Source organism: Dipodomys ordii, unplaced genomic scaffold (assembly GCF_000151885.1).
Source record: "Dipodomys ordii isolate 6190 unplaced genomic scaffold, Dord_2.0 Scaffold150, whole genome shotgun sequence".
Classification (NCBI taxonomy): Eukaryota; Metazoa; Chordata; class Mammalia; order Rodentia; family Heteromyidae; genus Dipodomys; species Dipodomys ordii.
The window spans coordinates 5,381,020-5,401,718 of record NW_012267366.1 but is presented as its reverse complement, the minus strand read 5'-3'; the positions used below and the strand labels follow the sequence as shown (position 1 = coordinate 5,401,718).

General features: G+C 39.0%; 1 protein-coding gene across 4 annotated transcripts in view; it reads right to left on the bottom strand.

The window, feature by feature from the left end:
* The window catches only part of Reps2 (RALBP1 associated Eps domain containing 2), a 115,333-nt gene extending 109,988 nt beyond the window's left edge, over positions 1-5,345 (bottom strand). For all 4 annotated transcript variants that reach the window (XM_013032165.1, XM_013032168.1, XM_013032167.1 and 1 more), the window contains exons 1-2: positions 5,282-5,345; positions 4,962-5,085 (exon numbers count right to left, since the gene is read on the bottom strand). The gene's annotated coding sequence lies outside the window, so the exon portion shown is untranslated. The remainder of the gene's footprint in view (positions 1-4,961; positions 5,086-5,281) is intronic.
* Between the last annotated feature and the right edge of the window lie 15,354 nt (positions 5,346-20,699).

Sequence of the window (20,699 nt, the reverse complement as noted above, 5' to 3'; positions counted from 1 at the left end):
ATGCATGAGGCCCTGGGTTCGATTCCTCAGCACCACATAAGCAAAAAGAAAAAAGCCGGAAGTGGCGCTGTGGCTCAAGTGGTAGAGCGCTAGCCCTGAGCTGAAGAGCTGAGGGACAGTGCCCAGGCCCAGAGTTCAGGCCTCACTACCAGACCTCCCACCAAAAAAAAGAGTGACAAGTTATTAAGATGCCTTCTCTGAGAACAAACATTCAGCTTTTCTTTCCCTCCCTCCTTCCCTCTTTCCTTCTTCCCTTCCTTCTTTCCATCTTCCCTCCCTCTCTCCCTCCCTTTCTGCCTTCCTTCCACCAACATACACTGAGTAGCTATAATGCCCCATAACAGAGAGGCTACTAGATCCTCTTCCCTTCCTCTGAAGCAAGGTTACAGGCAAATGAGGAAGACAGACAAAAAATTAGTTGAACCTGTAAGGAATATTTACAGATTGATAAGTGCTATAAGGAAACAAATGCTGAGAGAGAGCAAAGTACAGAGGAGAGTGCCTTGAACAACCAATACCCAGCAGGCTCACCCAGGGAACACCTAACTCCCCTAAGACTGTGTGCTTCTGTTATGACTTACTATTCTGTTGGGTTTTGGTTTGGTTTGGTCTTTGAGACAGGGCTGGGCTATGTAACCCAGGCTGGCCTCACAATCTTCCTGCCTCAGCCTTGTGAATGCTAGAATGACAGTCCTGCACCACCACACCCAGAACTATGTACTCTTGATTAGACATTTTATAATTACGAAAGGGTAGATATTAACTTTTATAAAACTGTTAACTAACACGTACTTTTGTTTGATAGCAAGGCAAACGAATTTCATCTGAGAAAAGAGTACAAAAGCCAATTGTACTTTCATTGCCCTGTATGTAGAACATCAGTTTTATACATAATTTAGCAACCTCATTCCAGCATTTTTATCTGCACTTTTATAAACATTTCTGACACTATACTTTCTAGAAGCAGCTTGACCACAGACTGGGTCCATCACTAATGAATTTGACAGAACCTACTTTACGATGGTAGGGACAGGCTCTAATTCTTGAAGTATGGAAAACAGCCATGGGAAAGAGAGAGGAAGACCAGAACTCTGGAAACCTAACACTTTGACATAGTATATGCTCACAGCATGAAAATCACCTAGAAGCAGCTAAAAGGCCATGATACTAAGAGACAAAATCTGAGATAAGGGTGTGAAATAGAAGGGGCTAGATTGTGCATGATATTTCAGACTGGTACAGGAATTCTGAACTAGGGACTACATACAACAGGCAAACCACTGGAGGGTTTTAAGGGAAAAAAGAAAATAATATGATGTCTATTTCAAAAAGATCACTCTGTCCAATCTGGGAAATGAGAAAGGAGCAAAGAAGAGAGGAGACCAGAGAACCAAGGACAAAACCATTGTGTTATCCAGGCAAGTGGTAGAGGTAGCCTAGTCTAGTAGGAACAGAGATAGAAACAAAAGGCACTGAGCTGAACTTTTGATGGACTATACTAGAGAAAGCAAGGAACCCAGGATATTTCTGGTTTTTAGCTGAGCATTAAGAGATAGTGCTGGCATTTACAATAAGAAAAACTAAGGGATAGAGACTAACATGCATATACACATAGGCTCATGCCATTCATAAAGTAAGGGTATCTGTAGAAGTGGCACCTTGGCTCAAGTGGTAGAGCACTAGCCTTGAGCACAGAAAGGCTCAGGGACAGAGCCCAGGCCCTGAGCTCAAGTCCCAAGACCGGCAAAAAGAATAATAATAAGGGTATCCTGCCAGGCGCCAGTGGCTGATGCCTGTAATTCTAGCTATTCAGGGATCAAGATCTGAGGACTGCAGTTGGAAGCCAGGCCCAGCAGGAATGTCCATGAGACTTTTGTCTCCAATTAACTACCAAAAAGTTAGAAGTGGAGCTGTGGTTCAAGTAGTACAGCACTAGACTTGAACAAAAGAAGCTCAGAGATAGCACCCAGGCCCTGAGTTCAAGCCCCAGGACTAGCAAAAAAAAAAGGAGGTATCTATCTGTAACTCCCAGAATATGACTCCCTATAGATCACAAGATTTCCACAGACTTTCCCATTAGGCCTCAGAGAGCATCTTCATTGAACTTCAAGGTGTGTGGCATCAAATATTAAACTAGTAGATGATAACCAACCAAGTAGCAGCTTAAAGTTTGGGCCAATCTTGCTCTCATTCTTACTTAACACATAGTAATTGCAAATAATTTTTATTTAGTAAATCTTTAAATGAAAGAAGATAATTCAGAATTAATTCTGGATACCCTTAAACCTCCAAAGGCAGCATCAGTGTTTGCAAAACACAAATAAGAAAGCATTCTTCAGCTGTTCCTGGTGGTTCATGCCTGTAATCCTAGCTACTCAGGAGGCTGAGATCTGAGGATCTCGGTTCAAAGCTAGCATGGTCAGGAAAGTCCTTGAGAATCTAATCCTCAAGTAACCACCAAAAGACCAGAAGTGGTGCTGTGGCTCAAAGTGATAGAGCACTTGCCTTGAGCTAAAGAGCTCAGGGACAGCACCCAGGCCCAGAATTCAAGCCCCACGACCCCTGCCTCCCCCACCCAAAAAAAAGAAAGGAAGAAAGGAAGGAAGGAAGGAAAGATATTTCAAGAAATGGAGCTGTGGACCATGTAGTAGAATAACAGTCTTGGGGGAAAAAAAAAAACAAAATAGTAATTTCTTTCAGAGAATTTAATTCTATAATACCAAAGGAGCTCTTTGGGGCCTGACTTTTGTCTCACTTGGGAAATAGTCCATGATTACAGATCTCTATCAGAATCTACTACAAGGATAGTAAGGATAGTGAGAAATGGCTATTTTGCATAGCAGTTAAGCACATAGTAGCTGAGCATGGTGGTCGCACACCTGTGATTCCAGACCTGGAGAAATGGACACAGGCGTGGGAGTTTGAGGCCAGCCTGTAGGACATAAAAAGAGATCCTGTCTCAAGAAAGTAATGCTGGGGACGTAGCTCAGTGGTAGAGCACTCGCCTAGTATGTGCAAGACCCTACATTTCATTCCCAGCACTGCAACCTCCCCTTCAAAACATAAAGAACATGAAAACTAGAAGCAGAGCTCCTGAATCCAGACTTTACTGACACTAGGACCTTAGGCAAGTTGACTCAAATTACCTAAACTTCAATTGCACCATTGTACGAGAGAGATACTAACAGTGCCATAGTAGAAACTTGCAGTGTTTACTCATAACCAATTCCCCAAAGGATTGTGCTCCCCCCAGTCTGCTCTGTAGTGAAGCAGATGCATTTCTGTGACAAGCTCTGGAAAACACTATAAGCCACAATAACACAAGTCACATCCAGACCAAAGAATTTAACTCACATCCTTCCTGGTCAAAACAGGTGCTGTTTTGGAGGTGTCGTAAGGTAAAATACCCAAGATCACAGAGCCAACACATGAAAGGCAGCTACCCTGCAGAGTTAAATCTAAAAGCCGAAGACTGGCCAGGGTAATGTAGATAGAAACCTACCTATATCTAACTGAGGCACTGAGATGTGTGACAATATTTTATCCTAATGCAAAGTTCAACAAGCATTATGCCTAATTTAGTTAGATGCTATGAGGATTAAAGAAGACAGTGTCTGGCCCACTCTAAGCCCTTGATAAAGATTAGCATAATGACTATGACTCCCTATGGTTAGTTCCAAAGGCTTTGTCTGCCATAGCCAGAACCTGTCTACCAGAACCTGCAGAGGACAAAAGTATGCAGATGAGTTGGTTTCTGTTTTGCACTTTTTTTTTTGCAGATGAGTCATTATCTCAAAATGAGGAAAAGAAAAATAACACATGCCTGCATAGTATGTGGACATATGAAAGCTATGTGCTAACATCGAATTATTCAAGGACCTTGTGTACTCACACAATCGTTAACTTCTTCATACAGATCTGTGAAACTCCTGCTGAGGCAACAGAAATGAGGCTGGCAGTTGGGGGCTTTCCCTTTTGTTTAATTTGGGGAAAATACTTGAGTACATAGCAGGGTCAGGAACAGAGATGGCAAGAAAATGTTAAAATTGGAATATTCATAAGAAGATTCATTCTTCCAAAATGTTGGTATCCCTTAGGTGACCAGAAGAGTGCTTCAGGAACTGAGAATTAAATAAGTACATAGCTAGGTATAGTTGTACATTTCTGTAATCCTGGCACTGGGGGGCCTGAGACTTGAAAATTACAAGTTCTGATACAGCCTGGGCTATACAATGAGACCTTGTATGGAAGACAAGGGGAGAGGGTTTGGAGGCTTGGTTCAATTGGTAAAGCTCTAGCCAATGAGCAAAGTGTCAGGTACCAAGTTTGAGTCCAGTCTCACAACAAAAAGGAAAAAGAAAAGAAGACGAGGAGGAGGTGGGGGGGGCGGGGAGGAAGAGGAGGAAAAGGAAGACATCTGCTATAACTGGAAGGGATAGAAGAGAGAGAAAAGGGACAGTTCATTCTCCCATAATTACCATTCTCCCATTACTCTGAACTAATCCTTAACACAGCAGTAAACGACAACACAGCTATCTGAAGTGGAAAATTAAAATGAATGCTATTGTTTTGTCTCAGATTCTAGAATTTCTTTCCCAATATCATCCTGCTAAAGAAAAACTTCTGATTTTTCCCCCATTAAAAAAAAAAAACTAAGGGCTGGGAAGGGATGTGAAGGGTAAACCAAAGGAGGAGTCTGCAATGCTTGGTAAGAAATGTACGCATTATCCTGCCCATGTAATTGTAACCCCTCTGTACAGTATGTTCACAAATAAAAAATAAATAAAAAAAAACTAAGCCACCCACCAAGTTTTCTTACTTCATTGTGCAGAGGAGTTGGAAGAAACTAGAAAAAAAATTCCACAAAAGGTAATAGAACAAGTCTTAAACTACTAAAAACAGCCCTCATAAATAAGAAATCTGTCATGAACAATAAAGCACAGAAAATGTGAGATACTTACCACACTGAATACTGTCTATTCGCACAGGGAGGCCAGACTGTGCTGCAGCAATCAATTTCAGAGCAATGTAAAATTGTGTCGGACCAAAATAACCAACTCGCTTCGCGCCACACAGTTCTGTGATCTGAAAACAGTCGAGAGAACAATGCTGAAACCCCATTTCATAACAGGAAAATGAGCCAAACCTATATGATGAAACCTTGGAGATGTCATGGTGTAGCTAACCAGAAATTCCCTCGGGAACCTAAATGTACACACTGGTTTCTTTTTCCTCCAGTTTACAGGGTGGTTTTTCATTCAGATCATTAAATTCTACCTACTCATGATAATTTCAGAACTGATGCATGATTCTCCTTCTTCAAAGACAAAAACAAAAATGACCAACAGTGGTTGTTATTTTTCTTACAAAGAAGAATGACTTTCAAGTGGTTGGGTTCAAATGTTCAAAGTCTAGAAAGTTACTAGAGTGAACAGAGAACAGATTAGTCATTACCACCACTTGTATATCATCTTGGTTTACTGAAATTGAATGTGAATGATTCTGATAAAGTTCTCAGAAAAAAATTCCAGAACCATTGTAATTAGATCTTAGATGAACATAAAAAGTAATGCATGTGCAAGTACTTTCAAGACGGTGCAATAACTGTTGGTTCTCATTCCACCATCTAAAACTAGAACGTCCTCCTCCCCTTCTCAATAGCAATTTTCCAACATCCTGGATATACTTCATTTTCCCAATGTCTTTCAAGAACCCTCAATCCTATAATGTCTATTTCATGATACATTATCATAGATATGTTTCAAAATAAAATGTTAGAAAGGAAATAAATAGGCATATGTGGGAAACAAGAAAAACCAAGGGTTAATAATTGTTCCAACTGAGGTGATGGGGAATCATGGAGGTTTATTTTTTCAAATTTAAGTAAGGTTTATTTCAGCATTTACCACAGTATAGTTATCGGTTTATCTCTGCATCTCATTAAAATTCAAGGGCAAGGTGACTTCCATTCACCTCCTAACACAAAATTGGCCACCCAAGATACAGTCAATAAATTCCCATTCAACTGAATGGAATTGATGCTCAAAAATAAAATGTACCTGAGTTTTATGATTCTTATAGAGAATATATAAATTCACACATCCTAACGTATGCATGAAAAAATCCCACCAACAGCATTACTGCAGTTCCAGTTATAAGACAGTTCTCTTTCAGAATAATTCCAGATTTCAAGAAATTACAAGCCAGAAATGATGGTACCTGCCTGTAATCTCAACGCTGGGAAGACAGAGGGAGGAGAATGAGGAGTTCGAAGCCAGCTGTGGCTACATAGAGAACTTGTCTCAAAGAAAAAAAAAAAGAAAGGAAAGGAAAGGAGAGGAGAGGAGAGGAGAGGAGGGGAGAAATGTTAAACTTTAGTATGTAAACAATTTAACAACTATATTTCAGAAGGTATGAATTTTCTATCAACTTGCCCTTTCGTTATTCTTTTATTGTAACTACTATATTGAACTGGAAAGCTCTTTACTATAGGCAACTGAAATTGCTGGTGAGACATTTATTAGGATAGCTTTAAGACACACTCTAATCTGACAGTAAAGCATTTTATTTACCTTTGGTCTCATATACCACTACAATCACTGCTTTGCAACCAAGTATATGTATACCTAAGTGAGGTAAGCCCACAGGTTACTTTTATTGCTCCTTGTACAGCAAACCTCTGAGAGCTATATGAAGAGCTTTCTGAAATATTTAAGCTTCAAAGAAGTGAAAATAATTAGAAGCCTTAACAGACTGGAGCTTTTCAATCCAAAACAAGGTTAATTTTTAATATATTATATGCCTACGTAATTTTATTTAAAAGCGTTTTACATTTAAATTACTTATAAAAACAAAGTTTTAGGATGGAAATGCTTTAATGATATCTACAGAAAAGAGGTGGCAATATACCACAGATACTCAAATATCAGGAGGTTATTTTATAGAACTACTCCTTCAAAAAAGTTAAGTCACTCAGCTTTTCTCAAAATAAAAAATAAAAGATTCTGGAAGTGGTGCTGTGGCTCAAGTGGTAAAGCATTTGCCTTGAGCTGAAGAGCTGAGGGACAGCGCCCAGGCCCAGAGTTCAAGCCCCACAACCAACAACAACAACACAAAAAAGGAAAATATTCTGACCACCCTTAATTCCACCCATCTTTTTTAGATTCTATTTTTATTATCTTTAAGTAGATTACAAAGGAATTACCATTCAACAAATCGGTTCATAAGTACAATTTCATCCCGATGGATGTCCCCCTTTCCTCATTCTCTTCCCTCCCTCCCAACCCTTCCCCTCAATTTTCTTAGTTTCATAGCATATGCATTGTAATTCCATCCATCTTTAATTCCAAACATGTAACATGCTCAGCAGGACCTGTCTTAGAGTACTCATGATGCAAATTTCTAAGACAGAGTAAGAACCTATGGACTAGGGTTTGTTTTCGCAGGTGGAAGGCATGAGATGAAAAAAAAAGGAATGGATTAAATCAACTCCTTCGAGCTTACAGATGTACACTAAACTGCTGCGTAGCTGGATACAAATAAGCAAAATGCACTGACAATTTGGGAGGAACCTAGTCAAAGTTCTGGAAAGAGGCTGATGACCACTAAAATTTCTTCTCTCTGCTTAATTCTGTCAGATTAAGTGTCTGTGCTGAGTAACCAGTGCACACTCATTCTGTTTGCCTGAAACAATCATTTCTTTCCTAGCTTACATGTAATAAATTTTCAGAACAGTTCAAAGGTTTGAATAAGCCTCTCTCTCTTAAAGGTTTCCTTGGGAAGATTTAAAACATCGAAAAACTCTCACTAGGAGAGGCTGGAAGAATTCTCCCAAGAGCACTCCTGTTTTCTATTCTCCCTTCACTTTGCTTGCTTCAAGTCCTGCTCTAACCTGGGCACCTTCAAATACCAGCCTGAACACTCCCTTTATGATCTCTTATTATAAACAAGTCACCAAAGAGCTTCCAGGATTGCTTGCTCCCTTCCTGTAAAACTTGCACTTGTGAGCCAAATGGCTTCCTGCTTCTTTGCCTATCAGGTTCATTTTTCAAGTCAGACCACCACCAATGTTACCTGTGAATGACATGCCACATGGCATTGAGCCACACAGCATGACTCCATCTTTAAAAAAAAATCACTGGGATAGAAATGACATGTAGTCCATCTTGTAAGAGTCATAGATTTTATACAAAAACAAACCCATCAAGCTAAAAAGTTTAGTGATCTATTCAAGGTTATACACTCAGGACCTGTATGCAAACCTATATGTGCCTGGCTCTAAAGCTCATGATTTTTCTCAATTACATCAGGATTTGGAGAACCACTGCCCATGGGTCAAATCCAGCCCCTAGGTTGAAAATCGTCACAAGCTAAAAATCGTCTTTAAAGATGAACGTTTGCACCTGGCACCAATGGTTCATGTCTATAATCCTAGCTACTCATGGTTCAAAGCCAGCCCAGGCAGGAAAATCCATGAGACTTTTATCTCCAATGGAAATGGAGCTGTGGCTCAAGTGGTAGCTTGAGACAAGCACATGGACAGAACTCAGGTCCTGAGTTCAAGCGCCAGGACCAGCACAAAAAGAAAAGAAAAAAAGTGAACATTTACAATCAGCTTGACCATTGAGAACACTAACTTTGAATTTCTTAAAAAAAAACTATTACCTCCAAATAGAATGGTAACTAACTAGTACATAGAATTTTATAAAGTGTCTGGAGAATGATGGAAGGGGTGAAATTGATCATGATACCTTATGACTATGATACTCATGACCTGACTTATGGAATTGTAACCTCTTTGTATAACTATATAATAATGAATTTTTAAAATAAAAATGTATTTGAATCTATGATGCCATATTTGGGCACCGGTGGCCCACCCCAGTAATCCCAACTACCCAGGAGGCTAAGATCTGAGGACTAAGGTTCAAATCCTCAAGAATCTCACCAATTAACCAACAAAAATCCAGAAGTAGAGGAGTGGCTCAGGTAACAGAACACTAACTTTGAGGAGAAAAAAGCCAAGTGAAAGCTCAAGTTCCTGTTCAAGTCCCACTACTGGCACACATACACATAAACACACACAAAGAGACATACACATAGAGTATTATTTTATTTTGAAATATGCCCATAAACAGTTTATGGAAGCTTCATTTTCTCTCTTGTTATAGAAGTACCTATACTATATTATAGCCTTTACTTTGCCTCTTCACCCACAAAGTCTGAAATATTTACCAATGGGTCCTTTACAGGAGATTGTAGGTTCTACATAACACACTGCCACCCTGCCTTGCCCACAGTAACATGAAGAAAGGGCATTTTCTTAAATTAGTCAGATATACTAGGTAAATGCCAATTTAAAGAGTAAACCTTTCCAATACAAGAAAACACAGAGTGGGGGGAGTGTAGTGATGGAAATGGGAGGGCAGGGATGGGAAGGGGAAAACAAAGGAGGAGGCAACAATGCTTGATAGGAAATGTACTCAGTACCTTGCTCATGTAACTGTAACCCCTCTGTCCGGTATTTTCACAATAAAAAACATTAATTTAAAAAAAAAGAAAAGAAAACAACAGATGCTGGAGGAGATATGGCCAGAAGGGAACTCAACTACATTGTTGGTGGGAGTGTAAACTTGTTCAACCACTTTGGAAAAGCAGTATGGAGGTTCCTCAAAAGACTCCACATAGAGCTCCCCTATGACCCAGCAATCCCACTTTAGGGCATTTATCCAAATGATCACAAACAAGGCCATACTAAGACTACCAGCATAACTATGTTTATTGCAGCATAGCTAAGATATGGAACCAACCCAGATACCCCTCATGAATGGATCAAGAAAATGTGGTATATATACACAATGGAATTCTATGCCTCCATCAGAAAGAATGACATTGCCCCATTTGTTAGGAAATGGAAAGACTTGGAAAAATTATATTAAGTGAAGTAAGTCAGGCCCAAAGAAACATAGGTCCCATGGTTTCCATTATTTGCAATAATTAGTACATGTGTAAGACAGGCAGAAAAGGCCAAAAGCTATGTACAAATGACCATATAAGATGATGTTAAGTGAAAGGAACTCCAAGATAGGGACACAAGTGGTTTTTTCTTTCTTGCTATTGTTTTTAACGTATTTATAATGCACCATGTGATTTTGTTGTTGCTTTGTATGTTCCTCCCCCACAGTATAACCCCTGTTTTCACTGTATTTGATGTCAGTGCTCTGCATCTTGTATATACACTTCTCTAATTCGGGGAGGGGAAGGGAAAAAAACAAAATGCTTAAATAAGCATATAGGTTGACCCATAGTAACAATGAGATGTACAAAACAATATGTTGAAAATAAACTTACAACTACGGCATGTGGTGGGGAGGGGGTAGTGTGGAGGTGGGAGGGAAGGGTTGGCAGGGGGAAAACCAAGGAGGAGGCAACAAAGCTCAATAGGAAATGTACTCATTACCTTGCTCATGTAACAGTAACCACTCTGTACAGTATTTTTACAATAAAAAGCGTACCAAAAAAAGAAAACATCGGCATTTGCCCTTTCCCTCAGCTCCCATTTTTCCTCTATTTATTATGCATTTCCTTAAATTTTTCAGAAGCTCCCAAACAAGAGCATCATATATTCCTACTCAACTTCTACAGCAACCAGCCTAAACAAGTCAATGCCATATTTCAGACATGAGCAAAACATACGCAATAATTCACACACTAAAAAATAAAAGTTTGCTTTTTATATTTTTAAGGATAATAGAGTGTTATAGAAACCTTCAGAACCATTCTTCAAAAATATCTTTTTATGGCCAAGCATGGCAGCTCATAGCTATAATCCTAACTACTTGGGAGGCAGAAATTGGGAGGATCATGGTTCCAAGCTAGCTTAGGCAAACAACCTCAACAAACAACCAGGAGTGGTGATGTCTACCTGTTATTCAAAATATAGTTAGGAGAATCACAGTGTAAAGCTGGCCCTAGGTATATATATATATATATATATATATATATATACACATATATATATATATATGGTCATATCTGAAAAAAACTAAAATTAACTATCAATAATAAGCTATAAATATAACTATGGCTTTCACTTTCCCTCTGGCACTTTATATAGTAGTTCTCACTATACTGTTCTATCTGCCTACAAGTCTGTAAATCTCTTGAGGACAAGTCCTGCATTTTTAAAATCACTTTGCCTTCTCCCACAGCACCCATTCCACTGACTTCAGGTTTGGCTCACAGAATAAGTAAATAAATATAGCATCTGAGTTTTTAACTCATCACAGATAAAGAGAACCTCTATATATTTGGTTTTGTACCTTTGGGTAGTGGGCTCTATTAACCTATTCAAATAAGTATATTTTTTTTAAGTCCAAAGGATCAGAAACACTGCCTAACCACAGGACAACAAGAAAGAGAACTTCAGTTAAGTCCTCATTCCATGTAAACACATTCAAAGAGAAATATGCCACATCCTCCAAGATCTTTGAGTTTCTTCAGCCTCTGGAGGGAGTACATTGTATAGCCATGTTAAAGAGGCAAAGATAAACTAGCATCATTCTTAAAGATGGGAATTCAAATCAATTGTACACTCATGCCTGTGATTCCCACATTGTTTTCTTTTCTTTGTTCTTAGGGAGCTAGTACACAGTCTCAAATAATCAGTATATTAACTTCACTACAAGTGGGAATATGCCCGGTATGGTGGTGTATGCCTATAATCCCAACACTGTGGAAATGAAGGCAAGAAGAGGCTGTGAGGTTTAGGCCATAGTTAGACCTTGTTTCATTAAAAATAAAACAGAAAGAGATGAATGAAGAGAAGGAGAATGCATTCAGGAATCCAATACATATCCTACAAAATTAAGAAGAAAGAGAAAGGATAGGTAGAGGAGGGATGGGTAGGAATGTTGAAAGGGGTGACATTGATCATAATGCATATTATTCATAAACTGCTTTGTTAAATGGCAACGTTTTGCACAACCATTTAAAGATAATACAATGAATAAATAATCTTCTAAAACAGAAGGGGAAATAAAGGTCCTTGCACAATGCACTGGAAGAAATAGACATGACAGAAGGATATTACAGATTCTTTCACTATCCACCTACATTTTGGAGGAATGAGGAAGGACTATAGGTAATAAACGATGTCATGCGACAGTGAAGGTCATTCATGACTTTCATAAACTAGGCTTCCTTTGACAAACCAACACAATGGCTTGCCAAGATGCCCTGCCACCTGCACACAAATGGGAACAGATCACCATAGGGTCAGAAAGATCTTAAGTTTGTCAACTGCCTGGAGAAAAATGGGGATCTACCAACTCAAAGATGAGCAGAGGGGAAGAAAGCAAATGGAGTGAATGGTCCAGGTATGAAGAAGATACTCCACTGGCTTAGAAGAGAATAAAAACAGAATTCACATTAAGAACTAACATTTACTGAGTTGCACCAGGTACTGACTTAAATGCCAGGAATTAATGAGATGAAGGAACAGAGAGAGAGAGAGAGAGAGAGAGAGAGAGAGAGAGAGAGACGACACTACAACTGAATTAAAACGCAATTACAGCACAAATCACAAGAGAAAATTAGTTTGAAGTTTCTGGCCCAGGTTCCGAGGCACTGCATATCATAGAATTATTGTATAGCTGGAGGCAGAGAAATCTCAGGTGAACACAATGCATTGCCAGAATTATATAAAGCTTTTGCTGCTTCTGGCAACTCAGACCATCACACCAGACAAAGGTTTGGCTTTGCAGACAGTTCATTTACTGATGGTTTTAGTGTTTTTCAAAAGTAAAATTAAAGGTTCAGCTTATTTATCCTAAATAGACAGAAATGTCTATTTTGACCCATTCTATATTTTATACAGTGCACACACACGCGCGCACACATACACACACACTTCTTTTAGTGACTTAGAAGAATAATGCAAACCAAGACATTTCAAGCAAATGAAGCAATGGTACTACACCCATCTATGACTTGCAAAGAGAATGAATGAATGGAAGTTCAGCCTCAGATCACACCTGAGTTCTCATTCTTGACCCCTCAAATCTAGATAGATTGGAACCTTTAGCATGGAACTAAACTCATACTAGAATCATCTATTTATGGTAAAATAGGCGATCTAATTTCATTAGTTTGGTTTCTTTGTCCAATTCCCATAAAGACTCTAGCCAATTGTTAAAATAGCAAACACAGCTGGGCACCAATGGCTCACGCCTGTAATCCTAGCTACTCAAGAGGCTGAGATCTGAGGATCGCGGTTCAAAGTCAACCCCGGGCAGGAAGTCCGTGAGACTCTTATCTCCAATAAACCACTCAGAAAACCCAGAAGTGGTGTAGTAGCTCAAGTGGTAGAGTGCTAGCCTTGAGATGAAGAACTGAGAAACAGCATTCAGGCCCCAAGTTCAAGCCCCATGATCGAAGAAAAAAAAAAAGCAAACATATCTCTCACCTTCCTGACATTCTGACAATATCTCCCTTGAGGAACTTGAAATAGCTGCTATTCCAAGGCTGAAGGTGGGCTCTTTCTCCCTATTCATGATTATTCTTCTTCCCAACAACCAGTACATCCAGGCAGGCACTCTGTATCACAATGGCATATTCAGATGGATTTAACTAACCAGAACCAAACTCTGAAACAATGACTAAGTTACCAGTCCTAATGGTCACATTATCTTGACCACACAATTCTTTTCCCATGACTAAATTCCCTGTTCCAACTATTCACTTCCATTCTCTTTCCTGTTAAGTTTGACACTGCTTACTTCTGTCTTTGTCCAGCACCTCACTCTCAGTTTCCTACTAATATTTCTCTGGTAAGCAAATCCCTGATTTCCCTACTCTCAAGATTTAGGGTGACTGAAATGTACTTGTAGGGAAAGGCATCTGTAGGATCCAGACAGGTCTCCCCACTTTTACCTTGAGTCACTTGTAGACATTCATCTGCCTGATGTGAAGGAATCATGTCATCCTCCTAAACTGACAGCCCTATTACAATGGGTGAGCTTAAATCTAGATCCTGATTCCTTCCAAGATGTTCTATCAAGTACAACTTACATTCACAAGCCAAACTAAGAGAGTTAACAACTTAACAGATAGTCCACACAGTAAGTGCAATCAGTCTACTCAGTGGGTATATAATGTAACTGGAGTGTGTGTATATATAAGATGCATGAGAAAGATGATCAACATTTATCAAACACTGACTACACAGTCACTAGGTATTGTGTTTGCCTTCATAGATATTACTTCTAACATCTACACTAAATTCTATGTGGATGGTTTTACAAATAGGCTCAGAGAAGTTATTAAAGAAATTCTGAAAAATGGAAAACCACTTGAGTTGAAAGGTCTTACTGCCCAGAAATTTAAATGTCACATATGTGAGACCCTGGGTTCAAATAAATGTAACATGAAACAAATTCACTGTTCAATTAGCCAATCCCATAATACTACTGTGATTCTATTTGTTGAGTTCTCTTAAGTGTTAGATTCTGGAGTTTCTTTGCTCCCACCAACTGAAATACATATTGTTTGTAGCTTGGCAGTCAGAGATGCATCCAAATCAGACCACCGTAGTTTCTGGTCTTCAAAATGGCCATCAGCACACATCTGCTGTAGAAGCAGCTGTAAGAAGTACAACCACAAAGCAGAGTTGGCTTCATCAGAACTGTGTGGTAACCAACTGAGTTGGAGAGAATACAGGACAGAAACTTCCGTACATGTGTCATTTTCTTTTGGTGCCCAGCATCGAAACCCCTGGACAGTGCTTAAGAAGTTTTCCACCCACTTTCAGCTAAATAAACTTAAAAAAAAAAGTAGACCAAAACTTGAATAAACAACACCCAGTCAGGCATTTGAAATCAGTAGTGAGTGCTGCAAAGTAGGACAAACAGATAAGTGTTTTCTTGTAACATAAGTAACACTCAGCTCTAGGGGCAGCTCTAATCTGGGAGTCTAGTGTAGGCAATGGCGGTGGTGGAATAGGAGGAGGTACCTGATACTCAGTAGCTAGAGTAATAGCATCCTCAATGGACCGATTTTGTGATATGACCTGACTGATTCTGGGGGTGATGCAAACTAGTTGTGCATTTTTCAAGACACCCCCTAAGTTTTGCTGGAGAAAAATGGAGCAGCTGAAAATCTTCCCGGTACATTCTTTTTCTGCTCAAGTTAGCCAAGATTCCTAGTACTAACTGTGTAAGAATCCTGGGTGTTACAGAAGATAGGTCAAAGGTAAGACTTGATCATTCCAGAGCTTCCCAACTTGGCTCTCAATCATCTACTGCTGCATAACAAACCACTCTTAGCCTCAAGTGCCATAAGGTAATAACATTTACTTACTTCAAAATTCTGGGGCTCAATAATTTGGGCTGAATTCATCTGGGCAACTACATTGGTCTGGACCAGTGCCACTGATCTCAGGTGAGATCAGTGCTGATGCTTCAGCAGTTGACTTGCTTTGGCTGGGCGCCTCTATTTTCCTCCACCTGGTCTCTTATCCTGCAGCCCAGCCTAGGCTTTTTCACATGGTGGCAGAGTTCCCAAAGCAGCAAGAAACTGAAATGCTTTTTCATGCATAGGCTCAAAATCTACACAAAGTCACTTCCACTGCATTCTTTTTTTTGGGGGGGTCCGGTTGTGGAGCCTGAACTCTGGGCCTGGGCACTGTCTCTCAGCTCTTCAACTCAAGGCTAGTGCTCTACCACTTGAGCCACAGTGCCACTTCCGGCTTTTTTCTTATGTGGTGCTGAGGAATTGAACCCAGGGCCTCAGGCAGGCAAGGCAAGCGCTCTACCACTGAGCCACCTTCCCAGCCCACTTCCACTGCATTCTATGGTCTAAGCAAATCATGAGGCTAATGAAGATTTTTTAAATTTTATTTTATTGTAACGTGATGTATAGAGGGATCACAGTTACATAAGGGAATGAGTACATTTCTTGTCGAACCTTGTTACCGTCTCCCATTTGCCTTCCCTCCCCCTGTCCCTCCCCAAGATGTCCTTTGTCTCACCTTTTTGTTATGAAGGATCTAGAAAGAGGCCCCGCCTCCTGATGAAAGGAGATACAAAATACTGCCAGGCACTTTGCAATCTACTGTACCTGACTGATTGATAAAAACCACAATGGAGAAGTTGTCGCTGTAGAGACACTGTAAATTCTTAGGGAATTTACCTATATCAGAATTGGGTGGTGTGCAAGTGTATACAAATGTGCTAACTGAAATATTGTAAATTCAAAGGAGAACTCAAATAGTGTAATTCCTTAGAAAGGCAAAATCAAAGTTCAGCAAAATAAACACCAGCATGTGGGTACTTGAAAGGGGCAGGGTTGTTCAACCGGAAAAGGGTAGAAGAATGAAGAGTTACACAGGGGGAAAATACAGTCAAGAATCCAACATATATCCTACAAAATTAAGAAGAGGGAGGTAATGGATGGGTGTGAATGTTGAAAGGGTAACACTGATCAAGATATATTCATAAACTGCTTTATTAAATGTCAACTTTGCATAACTAAATATAATAAAATAAATTTTTTTAAAGAATTGCTAATACCTAGAATCCATTTCCATTAGCCACCACCAACTCCAGCCATTGATTCAACAATAGCTCATTAGAAGCAATAAGCAAATTTAGCAGTCTGGAAACAGTTTCACACAAGTCAGGCCTTTGAATTCTTCATATTATAGGATATTCTAAAGATCCAAAGTTGGTGTGAAATCGACTGTGGCTTCTTTTCATGAATCTCAAAATTACTACTTATTGAATGTGAACAAATGGATAGTTTGACCATTTCAGACAGAAAAGTAGTTAACATCCCTAAATTACAGAAAAACCTATTATAACTCTAAAGACACATTCAAAAGCTCTCTTGTACATTTGTTTATTAGGATCTTGAAGAGGTGTAACTAAATCCCCCTCTTCAAAGAGCCACTCAAATTGGTAGACCCCCACAAATTGAAGCTAGATGTTTCCCTGACAACTGCTAAACAGAGGAAGGGCTTCTGCAAGAAGTCTCCATGGAAACCAACCAGTCCTTGCATCCACCATTCACCTTATATTTCGGCTGGCATTCAAGCACAGCAATGAAAACAAGGAAGCTGAAGGGCTTTGGAGCAGTGAAGAATGTCTATGTTATAGTGAGATTTTTTTTCAGGACAAACAAAGCATAGTCATCTCAGGACTCAGATTTTAAAACTTCTGCATGCCCATTCCACATCTTAGTCCATTCAGACTGTTAAAATATCTTGGACTGAACAATGTATACACAATAGAAATTGATTTCTCCCATTTCTAGAGACTAAGTTGTATACTAAGATGCCAGAAAATCCAGTCTGGTGAGGGCTCTCTCTAGCTCACAGTGCTCTATTGCTGCATTGTGGCATAGTGGAAACAAGCTCCTTCAGGCTTCATTCATAGGGACACCAAGCGCATCTACAATGGCTCCCTGTCATGATTCAATCATCTCCTAAGAGCCTCACCTCTTCATATCACTACAATGAGGATAACATAAGAATTTAGAGAGACACAAACATTCAGATTATAGCACTAAAAAAAGAATTCTAAAAACACAGTGTACTAGTTTCAAGGGGTTGTTGTAACTGACACATTATGTGGCTTAAAATGATGGACACGCTTATTGTCTTATAGTTCATGATCTAACAGGACATGTACCAATTTAGGAAGATTGTATAAGTGCTCTCTTGAACTCTATAAAGGTTGGTTGCCCTTTTTCACCCCTTGTTCAGAGTGTGGTTTGTGTGTTGTGTGTGTATGTGTGAGTATGTGTTTTAATTTCCATGCTGACATTTTGTAAATGAATTTTGTGAAGAGTACCACAGTTACAGTTGCTGTTGTCAAGTAGTACTTTTTTACTTGTTTCAAATTGAGGTTCTATGTGCAAACACCAAATTGGACTATTGCTAATATAAATTTTTACATTATTATTGAACCTTGTCTTGAATCTATGTTTTTAATGTGAAGGTTGGACAATCCTGATTTATTTTTTGCTGGTCCTGGGGCTTACACTCTGGGCCTGAGCACCGTCCCAGAGCTTCTTTGGCTCAAGGTAAGACCCATTTGAGAAACAGTTCCACTTCCAGCTTTTTTGAGTAGTCTATTGGAGATGAGGGTCTCACAGACTTTCCTGCCCTGGCTACCTTTGAACCACAAACCTCAGATCTCAGCCACCTGAGTAGTTAGGATTACAGGTGTGACAGCACCTGGCTATTTTTTATTTGATATGGCAAATGTTTGTGGTTTCTTTTAAATTCAAATTTTAACTTGATATAAAATAAAGTTTACATTCTACTCAGGAAAAAATATAATATCTCTGTATGTTTTCAGTGTATCCTTATATACAAATCTCTTATTTTTCTAATCAGTATATGTTTTAACATCATAACATTTTCATATTCATAAAAGACAAATTTCACATTCATATTCTGCTAATTGTGGTATTTTACAGGTGGAAATCAGCAAGATAAAATACAAAGTTTTCACCTTACAGCAAGAAAAAAGTGTACAAGAGGATTCTACTAGCCTCAAAAAGGAGTAAATCCCTAAGTTCAAATGAATCACTCAAGTACCATGTAATAAATGATTTCTGTAACACCCTTCATAAAAGGCTGTCTGCGTGAATCCATTAGACTTTCAGAACATAATGTGCAACAGTTTTCTTTAAGTGCCTCTCTTGTAGAATATTAAATATTCTGACATTGGGAAGTTTGGATGTGTAATTTGTGATGTCTTAGAAAAATATATTAAGCACATAATACACTTTTCTAAGCACTTAATAAAAACAAGTAACAAATGCTTGTGAGGATGTGAGAAAAAAAGAAACAACTGCACAATGTTGGTGGGAATGTAAATTAGTGCAGTCATTATGGAAATCAGTATAGAATTTCCTCAAGAAACTAAACATAGATCTATCATATGATCCTGCTATACCATGCCTGGGCATACATCCAAAGAAAATGATATTAACACACCAAAGAGATGCCTGCACACACCCATGTCATTGTGACACTCTCACAACAGCTAAGACATGTAATGAGCCTAAGAGCTCTTCAACAAATGAATGCACAAAGAAAATATTATATAAATGCACAGTGGACAATTATTCAGCCAAAAAGAAGAATGAAATCATGCCATCTGCAGGTAAATAGATAGAACTGGAGGGCTATTATGTTAAATGAAATAAATCCTACATAGGAAGACAAGTAATGTACTTCCTCTCTTCCATATGAAAGCAAACAAAGTCATCATGCTAGTCATGATGGCCCACATCTATGGTTCCAGCTACTCAGGAGACAGAAGTAGTAAGATCAGACATAGAGGCCAGGGAAAGGCAAAGGTCAGCAAAGACCTCATCTTGAAAAAACTGAAAGAGCAAAACAGCCAAGGTATAGCTCAAGTGGTACATACTAGCATAGCAAACACAAGGCCTTGAGTTTAATCACCAGCACTGCAAAAGAAAGCCAGCCTGAAAACAAAATAGAGATCATTATAGAGATTGGGAAGGAGGAGGGTGGAAAGAGGGTAGTCAGACATGATCTAGTGCAAGTGATATGCATGGTACAGAAATGCCTCACAGAATGCCATTAATATAAACAATTGATACATGTTAATAAAAAATCAAATTGGGCCAGATGCTAATGGTTCATCCCAATGACCCTAGCTACTCATAAGGCTGAGATCTGAGGACTGGGGTTTGAATCCAACACAGGCAGACAAATTCGTGAGACTTTTAATCTCCAATTAAACAGCATAAGGCCCAATTAAATCTTGAGGCCTTGAATTCAAGCCCTAGGATATGCACAAAAAGAGAAAACTACAAATGAATGAGGCATGGTGTTTTGTACCTGTAGACCCAAGTAAAGCTGAGTCAGGAGACTCATCTAAGCCTAGGAATTCAAGATCATCTTGGGAAATAGAGATTTCATTTAAAAAACAAACAAGTAAAAGTAATCTTGCAAAAAATTCAATTGAGCATATTTCTGTAGGCATATTTCTAGGTTCCATGTCTTGTTCCAATGGGTTATGTATCTATCTCTCTCCTAGTGCCACAGTCTTGATTACTGTAGTTATATAATAAGTCTTAAAATTAGGCAGACTTGTTGTATTCTCCTTTTTTCAAAATTGTTTTAGCTATTCTAGCTCTTTTGCCAGTCCATATAAGTTTTTAATAAAATTGCATCTACAAAATAATTTTATGGAAATTATATTAAATCTATATATCAATTTATGGAGAACTGACTTTGTGTAATACTGGAAACTAAAGCAAGAGCCTTATACTCTATTGCTTATGTCAGACCTCCAGTGCAAGAATTACCCTTCTTACTTTGCTAAGTCTTCTAATCCATGAACATGATATATTTCTTTATCTCTTTAGAGATTCTCTTATTTCTTCCATCAGTATTAGATAGTTTTCAGCATATAAATCCTGTGTATGCTTTATTAGATTTTATAACTAAGTATTTTTAAGTGGTGTATTATATACATTATGGGGAAATACTGGGCCTCATAAATGTGAGGCAAGCATTCGATACCTGAGTTATACCCTCAACACAGGTATTATATATATTTTTTGGGGGGGGGGTCCGGTCATGGGGCCTGAACTCTGGGCTTGGGCACTGTCCCTCAGCTCTTCAGCTCAAGGCTAGTGCTCTACCACTTGAGCCACAG